This window comes from Solenopsis invicta, chromosome 16 (genome assembly GCF_016802725.1).
Source record: "Solenopsis invicta isolate M01_SB chromosome 16, UNIL_Sinv_3.0, whole genome shotgun sequence".
In the NCBI taxonomy this organism is placed as follows: domain Eukaryota; kingdom Metazoa; phylum Arthropoda; class Insecta; order Hymenoptera; family Formicidae; genus Solenopsis; species Solenopsis invicta.
In genome coordinates, this window is record NC_052679.1 from 340,220 (window position 1) to 355,995 (window position 15,776).

The 15,776-nt window shown below is 36.9% G+C and overlaps 1 protein-coding gene across 5 annotated transcripts in view; it reads left to right on the forward strand.

The window, feature by feature from the left end:
- Positions 1-15,776, forward strand: part of LOC105196108 (nephrin) — a 301,908-nt gene that overhangs the window by 59,565 nt on the left and 226,567 nt on the right. Inside the window, exon 1 of one of the 5 annotated variants that reach the window (XM_026131966.2) lies at positions 14,415-15,379. The exons of the other annotated variants lie outside the window; for them this stretch is intronic. The gene's annotated coding sequence lies outside the window, so the exon portion shown is untranslated. Of the gene's footprint in view, positions 1-14,414; positions 15,380-15,776 lie in introns of those variants that run through there. 5 annotated transcript variants of the gene reach the window in all.

Sequence of the window (15,776 nt, forward strand, 5' to 3'; positions counted from 1 at the left end):
TGCCGGGATCCTATCGCTCCCCGTTAATAAATTAAACTTCTCGTTCATCGATGTAGCTCGGGCCCGCTAACTTTTGCATTCTCTCGTGACTCAAACTATTTCTCATAACAGGATGATACATTTACATCTATAGATACCTAGGCGAGTCGAAAAGTAAGGAGACTTTTGTCATTTTTCACATTACAGTTTGGGAACACCGTTCATATATGGTCCTTATGGACTATAAATTTTATGTATTTTATATACGTAAAGACGTAAAACTAGAAAACATTTCTTGAAATATAAAATGCAGATAAAGCACTTTGGAAAAGAAGATCAAATAAAAGAATAAGCTGATTTTTTATTGTGTTTTTACGTCTTTATATTAAGCACGCGAATTTACAGAAAAAAAGTTTTTTTTTATGTTTTTATCTCTCTTATTAGCTTTGACCAAAATTTTCTCGTTAACAAGTTAACCATAATGTTTTAATTTAATCCGCACGTTGAAACTTCTCTAACCATGGCGGTTGGGCGAGTTACGTCAGACCAACGTGAACGTCGAGGAAAAAGTTGCAGTCCTTAAAACTAACTCGCCGTGAAAGGTCGCATTAGCGGTCGAATTTGTCGACCCCGGTAATTTATTTAAATTCTTACGAAACGTAATTCTGACAAACCCGCGCGCACGCACGCGTTAAAACGATGGCGCGGTGAGGCGTGTTCGTTCTAAACGACGTTACGCGTGTTTCCGCATGATATTATCAGCCTTAGCCATCGTCGTGGTGGCATCTAATGAGATTCGCCGTGTCGCAAGGCACACACTTGCAGCTAGTTTCCATCATAAACGCGCCTTCGCGTCGCGCACACCGAGTGCGGCGTGTCTTACACTCGTGGCTGTGCGCCCGGTTGTTCGCTATGACTATCAGGCGCCTCTAACGAGTGTTTAAACTAAGCTTGTTAACCAGCCACGGATGAGCAAAGGACCGCGTTGCAGTGACACGACCTATCGGATTTAAACCACGATCTTTCGACCTCCAAAACTAAAAACCGCAAACTCTTTTGCTTTCGTCAATCCGCGTCAGTTCCTTGTCCGCACTTTCGTTAAAAAAGGCACGACGTTTACGGCCTTAAACTGCTGTGCTCGTTAACGACGTCGAAAAGCGAAACGTGTGACGGGAGGAAGGTTGCTTAAATGCCCGTAAAATTTCTCGCGTGATCCAATTTATTTCACTGAAATACATTTGCTTATATGATATCATTTAATTTCTGTATTTATACTTTATATTTTTTTAAATATTGCATATATAAAAATAAAACTTAATAAAAATTAGAAGAAAACATTTAAATGCTAGAATAGATGTGAAGAAAAATAAATATTACGTGTAGCAAATTGTCAAAATACATATTAAATGTTTTTAAGTTGAAGTAAAATTTACAAGGCCATACAACCAAGTGTTTCTCTTCGATTTTAATAAGCTTTGGATATCTTAAGATATAAATAAAAATAAGAAGTATATATTTTTTGGCGTTCCTGCATATTGAAAAATAAAACATTTTTTTTTTTTTAAATCATTATTCTGTTTTTTGACGCGAATATCATCAAAACCGTAAAAAAAATTTTTTAACAAAAGTCGAATAGTTTCAATAATACTTAAAAGAATTGTTTTAGAAATTTTTATAAATTAATTTTTATGATTTTTATAATTTAAAAAATTTTAAAACTATTATTATTATTATTATTATAAAGTATTTTTTAAATCATTCGATTTTAAAAAAATGTTTTTTTTTGTGTTTTATGGATTCGACAATAGTCATTTTAAAAGAAAATATTCGATTTTTTTTCAAAAAGCTGTTTGATCAGTTGCAACAATACTTGCACTTATTGAAATCGAAGGGTGACATTTGGTTGGTTAGATCTAAAAGCTGATAATACAAGGGAATATAACTTTTCTTGACGATATGTTAACTATTCTAACAATATTCTCATTATGCGTTACAAGGTTTGTACATTATTTTACGTGGTATTACAAGGTTTACAATGAGTACCTTGTTAAAGTTTCTATTGTTACAGAAGAAAAGCATTTGCCTCGGCGTAGATTACTGTAAAGTTGACCTCTTGGTACACACGTTCGTTCTGAAATAAGCGATTCATTTGTAGCGAAGAACTTCCGAAAACAGGAGAGACTCATTTAACAAATTTTGCTCTACCATGATTGAGTTTCGTAGAGTTCGTAGTATGTTATGTCGGCAATCTAATGCAACTCGACTATTAGCTGAATGCCAGACGCAGCTGGTGAACTCGAGAATCACTTCCAGTGTCGGGCAAATATTCAGAGCTCAAAATTCGAACGTGATGGACTTAGCGTGACGGGAATTAATTACTATACACGTTGTGTCACAATCATTACTTTGCTCGCATGCATCATGAATCGAGGAATAAAAATACGTAAATTTAATATAAATAAAAATATTTAACGTTAAACCTAAAAGTTTTGTGAAAAAAAAATATTCGAGTAACGAAAGGCATTCCAATTTGAAAACAACAACAAAAAATTGGTAGCCGAGGGAAATGGACCGTGAAATTCGTTGTTTTGCTAGAAGCGCTTTTTCGCGTGCATTAAAGCCATCATCGTTCTCGAATCTGCATGGCGCGATCAATCCCTCTTCTTCCCTTGCTGTTCCCGCATGATATTCTCTTTACAATTCCATTCTTCTTTGCCGTACTCGGGGACAGTGAAACGGCCGCGGCGCCGGGTCCGGTGGCCAACGGCGGTGGTTCAGCGCTTCCAGTAGTTCCGGTCGAACCGACAACTCGCGCTGCGGTTTATGAATTACGAGAAGTGATCCACGCAAAGCGACAGACTGAAGACAGAGAGAAGGAGAGAGAAAGGAAACAGTATGCAGGGCGCGGACGCGACGACGCACCGTCGTCATCGTCAAAGGATCCCGAGCTAACTCGTAATTAATCGAGTTCCGCCCGCGAACGCGCAGCGGACTATTCCCGCGAGCCGGTTTTCTATCGCCGTACTTTGTGCCCTGTGTTTTCCAAACCGGCTGCTGCCGCCAACCGGCTTTTAATTGATACATCCTGCTCGTTAGCTGTGCCGCTGGTCATGGCTCTATCTCTTTGCCTCTCTTTCTCGCTTTCGTTGTTGTTTCAAATGTGCCACTGGCGGAAGATCCTGTGTGTGCGAATGAAATACAAGTCGGCACTCGGGCTACGCAATGGCTCCTTTTGCCAAAATTTAGCCGAAAGATAGATCTCCACTTACTGAATGCAGTAACAAAGTAACAAAATAAAGAAATAAAGGAAGGTCGCCAATATCAGGGTCGATATATCATTTTGTTTTTGCATTGTATTTTTTAAATAAAAACTAAAAATAACTCTTTGGAAACATAAATTGAAAACACACTAGAAAGTGTCTTCTATATAAATATTTAGAAGATGTAGCAGTATATAATATTGCATTTTGAAATAATCAAGTTTTTCATAAAATTAGCAAAAATGATTGTCTCTGTCAAAATCGCTAATATCGACATAGTAAGCGGTAATACTGCATTTTCGTTTTCTTTTTCACTAAAATGTCAAAATATAAGTGCAAAATATAAGTTAATATGAGGATTCCTACATGTCTTTCACTTCATTAAATATAACATAAAAGGATCTAATTATTAGTAATTATCCATTATTGTTTAAATTACGCAATTTATAAAAAAAAAATAAAAATACGCTTTTTCCCTTTTAACTTGCAAACTTTGCTTTTAGCTGATTTTGCATAGAAACAGATTACGAATATATGAATTACTTACTTTTTTATTATCCAATCAAATAATCTTTTTATCAGTATTAATAAAATGCAATGAAGTTTCCGAGAAATAAGAAGGTGTTGCTTTAGGGGACTTATGTTGGGATTGGTGACTTTCCTTTATTAAAATTTTACATATCAACTTGAAACTTTTATATTTTGTTTTTATTTTAAATAAAATGTTGAAAAGTCAGTTAATTTTGAAATTTATGTTAGTTATTTGAGATTAATTTTAGTTTATTATTTATAATATGTAAAAGAGAAATCCTACTAAAATTGTCTAAAATTTTTTAAAATCTTAAAAAGAAAGCCATTTCATTAATAAATGCGTATAATAATAAACAAAATAAAATTCAATAAAATTCCACCATACGGCCAGAGCTGCTTTCTCCTTTTCTCAATAATCACATTTAATATTTACGATGATAATTATGCTTTATTCGCGGAGTCCCCTTCGCATTATTGTAAGGAACAGGAATTTAAGTAATTAAGGGCCAAGTTAAATCTTCCTCGAGAGGAAATCGGATTTAAATTACTCGCACGGACGCATTCGAATTACTCGCGCCAAATATTTCCCGATAATTACCTTTTCGTAAGACGCCCGCCGCCGTCCAACAGGAGTACCGTAGATGATAAAGAGAATTTCTAGCGGAACTCGGACCGCAGTTCTTCGTAATCCGTCTCAAAGGTGATCGGCACGCCTTCGCCTCTTTCGCGAAACTTTGCTGCACGTATATCTCTGGGCGGGGCGCAGTAGTATAAGTCGGCCAATGGATCGCCCCGAGGCGTCCGAAGTTTTAATTAATCGGGGGCACGGGCCTCGAGGTATTTTTATTAATTTTCCCGCCGTTCTCTTCTCTCTCTCTCTTTTCCGTCCCTCTCTTTCTCTGCTCAGTAGTATCAGCGCCGTCCCGGACAACCTGGCCGAGTCAGCTCCAACCCTCTTCAGAGACTCGTAGGAGGATAATTGTGCCGAAGTTTTAACGGTACGCGCGAGTCCGGGCGGAGATTACGATTATCTCGAGTAAACTTTCTACGTATCTCGAGATACGCGCGACGCATTCCGCGAGCAAGCACGCCGCCGTCGCGTCGCGAGAACGAAAAAGGAAGACCGAAGTACGTTGCGATAATTTCGTAAATTATGGGGGTTGCGTACTACGGGGGTGCACTTAACTGATTTTTCTCGCCGAATTATCGCGTTTTGCTACCGCAACGAGATTGATGTAGGTAAACGCTTGAAGCAAAACTTGCACATTTTGAATTGCTACATGGAGATCATAATTAACTGTAGGAAAATGATCTTGATGCATCCCCGATGTCGACATGTTTTGTGTAATTGGAAATTCATATTGCAATTTGCGATAATTATGCAACGCATGATTAGAGTGTCGACGATAATTTGGATTGGCTCTGAATATTAATGCGTGCATTATATACGAGTTATAAACCGTGGAGTGAGATGGATGACGCGCACGATAAGGATACGGCGTATTCCGATCATTGCAACAATCTTCGACTGAGCTGCTAAATTGCACCAGCGAGTATCAAGCTGTTAGATCCACGAGTGGCCACCATTAAGATAACCGGGGACACGCTCGTAATATTGCGCGATGGCGATTAATAATGGTGATAGATTTGTCGTGTTGAGATTAGAATCTATGACTCTGACTAGCCGAACATGGCATTTCGTGCGATGCAAATTTAACTATTTACGTGCAGCTGTCCTATTTTCTATTTTGTAAATAAAATAAAATAGGAAGATACTTTCTCAATCGCGATTGTTTTAGTGCAACACGTTATTCTTTTAAAAAAATAATATACGGAAAATATTTTTAGAAATTTTTCTTATTTATAAACTTTTCTCATTTTTCTGTAATTTATAAGATATTTTAAACTATTTCTCACAAGCCGATATACACAAATTTTATGTGTAATAATAAAAGAAGAATTACAAAATAATTCAGATTAAATTTTAGTTGAAATTATAAAAAGTGATTGGATACAGAGTTAGTTTTTATAAACATTAATATTATTAATAATATAATTAATAAATTTTGAAGTATTGTTTTCTAATTGTTAGAACAAACCATTATAAAAATATTAATATTTCAAAATCACTAACTTTGATAATGAAATATGCTTATATCCGTTATATTCGTTATCTGGATATTATCATTGAGATTAATTATTTATAAAATAGCTTTTACGATTCTTATACAGCGAATTGTTGCTTTATTGGAAAATATAATACGTGATGTTTTTATAAAAATTAATATTACTCGAAAGAAATTCTATCGAGCCATTGAGCGAAATTTTAAAATTTGTTTTATTTTTCAATTTTTTTTTTCTCTTTTATTTGCTGTAATCAAAAATAAAACACGAAAATTGTAAATGAAGTAACAGAAGCAAAGAAAATATTTGCTGTGCTCGTATACAAACAGTAAATGAACAGCGTCGATACTAATTAGAGACATGTAGAGTTTGAAAGCGGAGAGCGTGACATAACTTTGTCGTAATATCAATCCGCATATCTCGCATCGTTGGTATCGATCCGACAAATACGAAGCGTGTAATGTACTGATGTATGCGCTGCGTGCAAATGAAACTCGCACGTTGTCCTGGGAACTCCAGCGTAATGTATGCAGAGATTGAGCGGCGAAAGATCGTATTGAATATTCGGAACTGAAAGCATCGACGTTTTGTGGAAATCCATAAACTTCTACACTGAGAAAAAATGTCAAAATATTATCGAGCAAATATTACTTGTGACATTTTTTTTCTTGTTTATTAATTATAAAAAAGTTTGGATAGTGATGACGAAATATACAATTTTATGAAATATCTATCTCATTTTTTCTCATTAATTGTTCTATTTGCTAAGAATAAAATTTTGTTTCATCGTATTTAAATAAAGATTTATTTCAACAAAATAAATTTGCATTTCACAAATAAATTTTGAAGTATTGTCTTTTAATTGTTAGAACAAACCATTACGGAAATATTAATATTTTAAAATCACTAACTTTGGTAATGAAACATGCTTATATCCGTTATATTTGTCATCTGGATATTATCATTGAGATTAATTATTTATAAGATAGCTTTCACGATTCTTACACAGCGAATTGTTGCTTTATTGGAAAATATAATACGTGATGTTTAAAATATTATTTCTAATGGATAGGCGTGCGTGATAATGCTTACGACTGCAGACAATATTCAAACTTATTAGTCAGATTAATGCATAACTGGGTGAAAAATGTAACTGCAATGTGATTTTGAAAATTTAAACGAGATTGCACTCGGCTGACTTTGACGTTCGCGAGAATTGTCGGAAACTCTAAGCGTATCTCGGGAGAAATCCCAAAACGTTTGTCCGAAATATAACGCACTTCCTGCAATAATGGATCTTGAATAATTTATCCGCTTTAATAATGCGTCCATTAATATCGTTACTTTTATTATATTATCGCGCTCTGATTCGAGCCCGCTCTCCGGTGCGCGATATGCGCCAACCCGCAACGATATGCCGTTCGTTTTTGAAAAATTCATGGAGTCTGCAAATTGCGCGTTGGGCGAGTTTATTCCTCCTATTTCGCCGTGTACATTTCGAGCGTTTCGCATAATAATTTGTCGTGACGCGGTCCCCGAGCGCTGCACTCGATGCAATTAGCCGGGCCTGCTAATTACGACTGTTTCTTTGTTGTGTCGCTTCGTTTTTCGGTAAAACTCATTTTTCGACCACATTGCGCCAACTAAATGACAGTAGAAAAATAATGGATAAAACGTAAGGATGTCACTCTACATCTATTTAGTGATTCTTTTAATTTTTTCTATACCTTTTTTCTCTCTCTCTCTCTCTCTCTCTCATTTTATTAACAAAATGTTTATTGTTTATTGGTATTGCACTATAATTACGTACATCCTTCAATATCAAAATAAAATTGTAACTTAAAGTAATACAGTATATTTATTTGATATAATACGAAATATGAAAATTACCTTTGCCACTTCTTAATAAAGGTCCATCCCTCTTTAAGCATGCAAGTTATAATTTGGAAACCGCTGAACCACAATGATGCGGTATACTACGTTATGTGCTATAAAGTGCTTGTAAGATAACCGAGCTCTCTGCTATAACGCCCTATTTTATCTCTTCGCCGTTGCACACTGTTATTCCTTTCAACTTGTATGTATTATGTATATCTCAAGACAATATCGAGAGAGCAGTGATTTTCCGCGGCGCGCGCTTCTAAACGATTTTCATTAGTTTCGAGGCTAATTAATTCTATATCGCCGCGTAAATAATTTTACGTAAGATGTTTTGCCTAAATATTATTTAAAATAAGCATTGCGTGTTGTTTTCAATTATTTTTGCATTATACTAGATAGCTTGTGGTTATCGCATCGAATAAATGAGAAACGCGAAGATAATTGCTGATATATGTTAAAAAGATTTTTCTTATGAATTTATAATTAAGTTTCTCTTGTACAAACACATTAAATTATAATTAATCCCTACTTTAATGCTTCTACAATTAATGTTATGTGTGTAAAATTATTATGTTATATAGTAATATATTAAGGGAAGTAAAAAAGATTTCTTTTTGTAATAGCGGATAACTCGGTAAACTCTTTACTATCGGTATAGAAATAAATTTAATACAAAATTTTTGTCGTTATTTTGTTAATTTTTGCTGGATTTTGTTAATAGAAGAATTCTGTAGAAAAAGCTTTTAAAACGTAATAATTTAATCCAATTAAGTCAACTTTATATGTTAATATTTTGTAATTTTGAAAAGGGTTTTTATTGTTAATAGGTTTTCATTGTTAATATATAATATGGGTTTTTATTGTTAATAGATAATATGCATAACTTACAAAAGGATTTTGTTTCATCTCATTCTTGTGCTTATCTTAGTGAGTCAAATATATTACCTAACTTAACTCCTCTTAACAAAAGCGACTTTAATAAATTCTTATATCTTATGAGACAATATATCTTTATTTTCTTTGTCTGAGAAAATAAGATTTAATTTTGTCCTTACGTATTTAATGTTTAGAAGATAAAATTTTGAAATTCTCCAATATTCATTATACTTTCTGATGGTGTAAATGTACTTCGCTACGTACTTTCCGCGGTGTCTACTGACGTTCACGCAGATTTCGATTACTTGAAATCGAGTCTGAACGTACGGATTACACGCATGCATATTTACGCGTCGTTGCTAGGGTGGGTTGGACACATCGAGCGAACTCTCCATCCAACGGATGCATTTAGCACATCGTGATGAGCGAAAACGTGAAAAGGCGAAACCGATTACATTCAGCCAATACCCTTTGCCTCGTAAATTTCAAATTCCCAGTGTGAATAAATCACAAGCTCCGACTACCGTATGACGAGTATGACTCGTGTCGATCGTCCTTTTTCGGCGAAACTCATCCGCGGTATTGACATGAAAGCGCAAAGTATTAAGAATGAAATTTGGACGGAGGAATGAATAATATGCGTCAAATGCTAAATTTAAGATTGCAAATTACCACCATTGAAAATTACATAACTGTAGATAAAATGGAGAATCTTTTTTATTAATAAATCATCTGTTTCGGACATTGATGAATTTAAATTTGAAATGTTTTGCTCTGGTCGATATTCCACAAGATTGGCAGGAGAGAGTAAAGTAGGATCTGCGCTCAGCTTAGGTCTAATTAGGATTAAGATAAATTATGCAAACATGTCGTGGCTGTCATTCTGTTTGTTCGTATATCAAGATTGATCGGTAACTTTTATATAGTAAATTTAATTTCGAGAGAGAAAACGTTTCCTTTCTCACACGAATCATTATTTATCACGAGACTAAAGCAGCTGCACAAAATACCAAAAATAAAGCGCTAAGCGCAAGAGCAGAGTAAGCAGAGCGACACTCACCCTCACGTTCACTCACACGGGATGTGTCGTGCTAAGGCCGCTAAAGCTATTAGTGCTTAAAAGTTGAGCGAGATCCCGGTAGTAGATAAAATAAATAGAACAAGAATATAGGAAAAGCTCTTTTCGAACGGTCTATTACAGCTATATGTGCAATATTTTACGCCACCGCGGCCTGCCCGATCGACCGCGTGAAAAATCGCTTTTCCCGAGTAAGCCCTCGCTTACCGCGTCGCGATATATTTCCCAGGACGACGACGCCATTTCCGAGCACTCACGGGTAACCGGTTGGCGGCACACTGCTCGGGATACGGAAAGATATTGGTGCGCCGTAAAGCGCGATGTTAATTGCCGCGAACGCCGGAAAATGTCGAAAGCCGGAGTTTCTTCGAGGGTCGCGGCCGGCGCCGACGTCGCTTTATCGAAGAAACAGAAGAGTAAATGGGAGAATAAACAAGTATTCGAGGAATCGCTCTCAACGAATGGGGAAGGATTCTCCGCCCCCCCGGGCCCCGGTTCGTTCCCCGCGTCTCGGGCACCGTCATAATGCCGCATTATTATTCCATTAAGAGACAACGGCGACATTTTCTCTCGTAACTCGACGAAAAGATGATTGAAGAGCTGAAAAGAAAAGTTAAATTCAAACTTCTGTCCTTTTACACTGAGATCTAGTTTATGCGACTAGAAAGACATCTGATGATATTTCTAGCTCGGAAATTGAGATAGATTTGTATACGTTTCACTTCCACGGCGAGATCGACTTAGTAGAATAAAAATATACAATATGATATAAAATTAAATTGCTCTAAAATATTTGAAGCTACGCAAAGTGTACCCTCTAAATCTGAAACAGAGGAATCTTACTGATTTTACAAGTGAGAGAGAGAGAGAGAGAGAGAGAGAGAGAGAGAGAGAGAAAAGAGAAAAGTGTTATATTTATAACTGTGATTCACTGTCTTTCAGTGATTTCGCGTAAGAGGAGGATACTCTCGCTGATCACTGAGAGACAGTGCGTATATCACTGATTGATACAATTATAAGTATACCACTGAAGTCAGGCTATTCATTGTCGTAATATGCTGATTCCGGTTTAGAGAGTAGGGTTGCTATAAATTAATATATTGAATTCACTTGGATTATTTAGCATCTTTTGTTTTAATCGATAAACTGTGTTAAAAAAATTGATCTCTCCTTAACTTGAGCTTCTGAAATTGACGGCGGGTGGAACTTTAGCTAAATGATCGAGAATTTTGCGCCTGTTTACTTCCCCTTCTTCTCTTCAGTCCTCTTATCGCGCGATAGATCAATTAATTATACGACTGACAATGACGGAGTCCGGAGAGGAGAGTTCTTTTTGAAAATATACTCCGTCAACAATTCGCCGCGCTCGGTGATTTATGATTTCCGGATTTCTCACGCGGGCTGAATTCGCGTCCGGAGACGGATTCAGCATCCGGAAAAGCGACTCGTTGGCCAAACCCCGGCGGCGCGCGGGTGGACGGCCGTGGAAATGGGATAATTTTTCGGGTACGAATTCGGGACCGGTAATAAGGACATCCATCAGTCACGCCTAATAAAGCAGCGAGGTCGATGATAAATGGCGCAATAGAAATGGTTTTGCGTTTACGCGTGGGATCGGGTCGAGAGTGAAGCGATAGCGGTTCTCGACTCATCTCGAATCATCTCGGGGCTACGTTCGCCGGGAGTATTGTACAAACAGCTCGGCACGTAATTCGAAAAATTAAAGGGAGAGAAAAAGAAAAGGCGAGAGAGAGAGAGAGAGAGAGAGAGAGAAAGGAGAGGAAGTGGACGGTTAGAACGAAAGAGGAAAGGATTTACGTTACTGTGGATGAAAGAGCGGTCGTGTATATATAGATTTACCGAGCCGGTGCTGAATAATGCAGTCTCTGACGTGATCTTTGCCATTTTCTCGGATACAATTTCTCGTGGAAAGCTCGGGCCCCACGAGATGAAGAAGGAGCGTGTAAGAGAGAGAGAGAGAGAGAGGAAGGGAGAGAGAAAGAAAAAGATACCTGACCTACCTCAATTACATCGATTCCTTTCTGTTTGCTCTTTATAACCAATCTCTTGAGTATACGCTCCTTTTCGTTTCGCGGTCACCGTGAGAGACCGGAAAAGAATATAGAAGGAACATATAGGATGGAAAAAAGCAGGAGAACGAGAGCGAGGATCGTCTCGCCGTTTTTCACAAATCAACTACTAGAAATGGAATTCAACATTGATGCAATTTTTTTAGAAATCTTTATATCGTATCACGAAGGAGGAATTTTTAACTGATATTTGCATGAAACGTTCGCCTAGACCCCGCTTCTTGTATCTTTTAACATCATTATATTATAAAATACATTTTAGTTAGCGATTTTTTTGAATCTGTTAGAAATTTAAAGATGTAATTTTTCTTTTGACATTTAACACAACGCATATAATGTTAGCATTTATTCTTATTTTAATTACATTAGTTTATACAGTTAAAAATTATTTTTAATTAGACAAGGTATTTGGTATAGATTTTTGGATGCTGAAAATGATGCTGCAAATCAAATTTTATCAGCACGTCAGTGGATTTCTGAAATAACTGAAGTTTAACGTGCAAAAAAGGCTTTTTATTTGAAATTTTTTAATAAAATAGATTGTTATATTATAACATTCTGATCGTAAATGTTTCTTCGTATATTTCTTACAATATGCATTTTTTTTATTTGGATATTTTACTTTATATACAATATAAAGTATGCTTCGCTATATATAATATATTGTAGATATAATATATTAAATGTGACATAGGGGAATTTATCACGATAAATTGCACACTGTGCATTGATACCCACAGATTAAATTACAAGTATACATAATGTGATTTGATCGTCAAAAGTGAAAAATTTGCTATAATTTAACGGAACTATGTATTTACATTCGTTATAATCATGGCTAACAATTAAGATATCGAAGTAAAAGATGCATTTTATAGAGAATGAATAATATTTTCGTGACTCTAGCATTTTATAGAGAATGAATAATATTTTCGTGACTTGTAATCAAAATTTTAAAATAACGTTTAAAATAATTCTTTTACAAAAATTTTAAATATTACAAAAAAGCTTTTGCACATTAAACTTTAATTATTTTAGAAACTTGTTGGTAAAAATTGATTTGTAGCATCCAAAATTCTATTAAAAAGAACACGTTGTTTGGTTCAATATAATTAAATTTTTTTTATAAATTATTATTATCTTTGTTAAATTTGTTTTAAAACTTTTGCAGCTATTAATTCTACCACTTGTTTTACTTTTATCTGTCATTTGCACATGACATTGCCACTTTGTTAATAGATTTTTTTAACTCTCCGTTGGACTTTTAAGTAGGTCTTTCCGAGGAGCTAAATAAATCTTCTGCCTTAGTCGCGCAAAGATTTATGCGACACGAGAGAGACATATTCGGGCGAGAACTTAAGCCGCCTTAGCAAAATATTCATCTATTCACCGGAAATGAATTTCGTACACGGAGCTCTTACAATACCGTGGCCATCGAAGCGACAGCGACGAGTTCGCAGCAATGCCGGGATTTCCTTTGCACGCAATTCGCGGCGTCGAAAGTTTTTGGCCTTTTGTCGTGTGGCAACGGGCTTCGATTCAGCATTTCGCGTCCATCCCCATTGCCAGCACGCCTTTCTCAAAACTTGGTCGTCTTGCACACCATGCTTTTCCGAACGCGTCGTTTTCCTTTACTGCCAAATGGGAATTCCTAAAAGCTGATTTTTGCAAAATTGTCCAACGATCATGCGTCTTTTGCCATGTTACCCTGTGCCATGTCGATGAAAGTTACGCGAACGCGTCGTTCCTGCTCGAATAATAATCATCGATTTTGACTTACACATGCAAGTTCGCGCTGCCGTCATGCTGTTATCGATCGTTTGAAAAATGATGTTTTAAGGTCCACGATTGGACACAATCAGTGCACGGTTCTTACGCCGAAAGAGTTATGGAGACTTTACGATTTCTCCAATTTCGGCGACAGTTATGAATGTTCTAAAAGGAACAAATATTTAAGGAAATAAATATTTTTGGAATCTATTCCGAATAGTACCATAAGATATATAGATATATTCGAAGTTACACATTTCAATTATTTTAAAATTCTTTAATAAGCATGAGCGAAGAAATATTCAAATTAGAATAAAACGCCAATTTAACACTTGACTTTACGTCTTTGCTCATTATGCGGTATGATGATCTCAATTACAATTACGATCAAAATTTAAATTATATTGAAATTCGCTACATTTCAGTTTTATTACTTCAAATATATTTTAAATATAACAGTCACGGCGCGCGTCTATACAATTTTGATTCACGTAGTCACATTCTCGCAAATTTTCCGCATTTTTTTCTCTATCGAAAAAAATTCCCGCGTATTGATAGTTCTGAATCAAACGATGGACGATCATCGCGAAATATCGCAAGTATTGCATAGAATCACTATTTTTCTTTAGTTGCACTTGGATGAGTTTCGATGTTTCATGACAAATAAGCCTATATGCGTAATTATTATTTTATTACGATACAGACCTCGAATATGTATGCATTGTACACACGGATGATAACTTGTCATTTCCGTCCCATCATTGTTTACGCTTCGAAGTCGCCGCGCGACACGCGTCACTCGTTTTTTGTTTGAGTCACGTAGTCAGTCATGTCGCAGGCATTGTCCTTGTCGCACGTTTCGTAGTCGCGCGCGGAACAGTTCGCGTTTATCACACGGTTTTCTCATCGAAAGTAAGCCCCGCGTGTGAACGGATGTCGGGAATATCGAATCGATCGAGCGATCAACGAGCGTCGTGGAATATTCTGGTACTGCGTGAATCGCGATTAATCTTTAATCGATGCTTAGCGGCTCGTAAGCGACGTACGTACGCCACTTTGTTTCGCGTCGTCGATCTTCTATTCGTAAAATAATCCTGCGTCGTTCAATCCCCTGACTTAATTGCGCCGCGAACCCGCGAGGCTTAAAGCATAAAAGCGAGCGTCGGATTAATCGAGATATGTATTCAATAGAGACGGACGCTCGGATTTTCGGAACGTTGTTCTCAACGCGATGACGTCACGCGATAGGTACGCCGCGCGAGCTACGCGAAGTTAGCTGCGCTCGCCCGGACGCACCGTCGCCGCGTCGCCGGTCGCGGCGCACTTCACACGAATTCTCGCAACGGTGATGGCGTGACGATGATGATCGCTGTGATCGGCGAAGCGTCGTTGTTTGTTTGTTTGCTCCAAGTGCGTAGTCGCCACGTCGCGCGCGGCTTCTGGAACTGTCTGGAACTTCGGTACGCGACTTGGTACGCGAAGATCGAAATCGCAACGTCGCATCTGCCGTGCCATTGTTTGCGCGGACAAGGGACATCGCTGATCCGCGCCGTTGATCGTACGCGTTGTGTTTCGGTAAAAACGTTTTCTCGCGTGTGTCGTGCAAAGTCGCCTTACGGGCGATTATTCGGTCGCGTCGCGCAAACGCGTAGTCGGTGGTGCTTCCTCGAGGAAACCTAACCTTAACCTGCGTCCGCACGAGCGGTCGAGCTTTCGGAGCAACCGCGACGTCCGGGACAACGGACGAGATCGCGGCAAGGGTGAGGGGGAGCGTCGTTTACTGGTAACTGGTAAGTAAAGCGAGTTTATTTTTATTCGATCGGTGACCATAGACGATTTTTGCGAGCTCAAGTGACATTTTTTAAGGATTACCGTTGGCGAGACTACAAATCTGTTTTCAATATTTTCGATATTTTATATATCTGTGTCGAGAATTTACAAAGTATTTCCTATCGGGAAAAACTAGGAATTTTCAAGAAATTTATTTTTTATTCTTGAAAATCGTGGATTTTTGGGGGATTTTATTAATGCTCAGGGAAAGTTTTGACATATTACTTTTAAATTTAAATTTTATCAAAGGATAAATTAAATCAAGACTCACAATGTTTAAAATAGAAATTAATACAAAAAAGAAAAAAAAGAAAGATACAAAACGGGTTATATGAGTCAAAATAATTATCAATTATG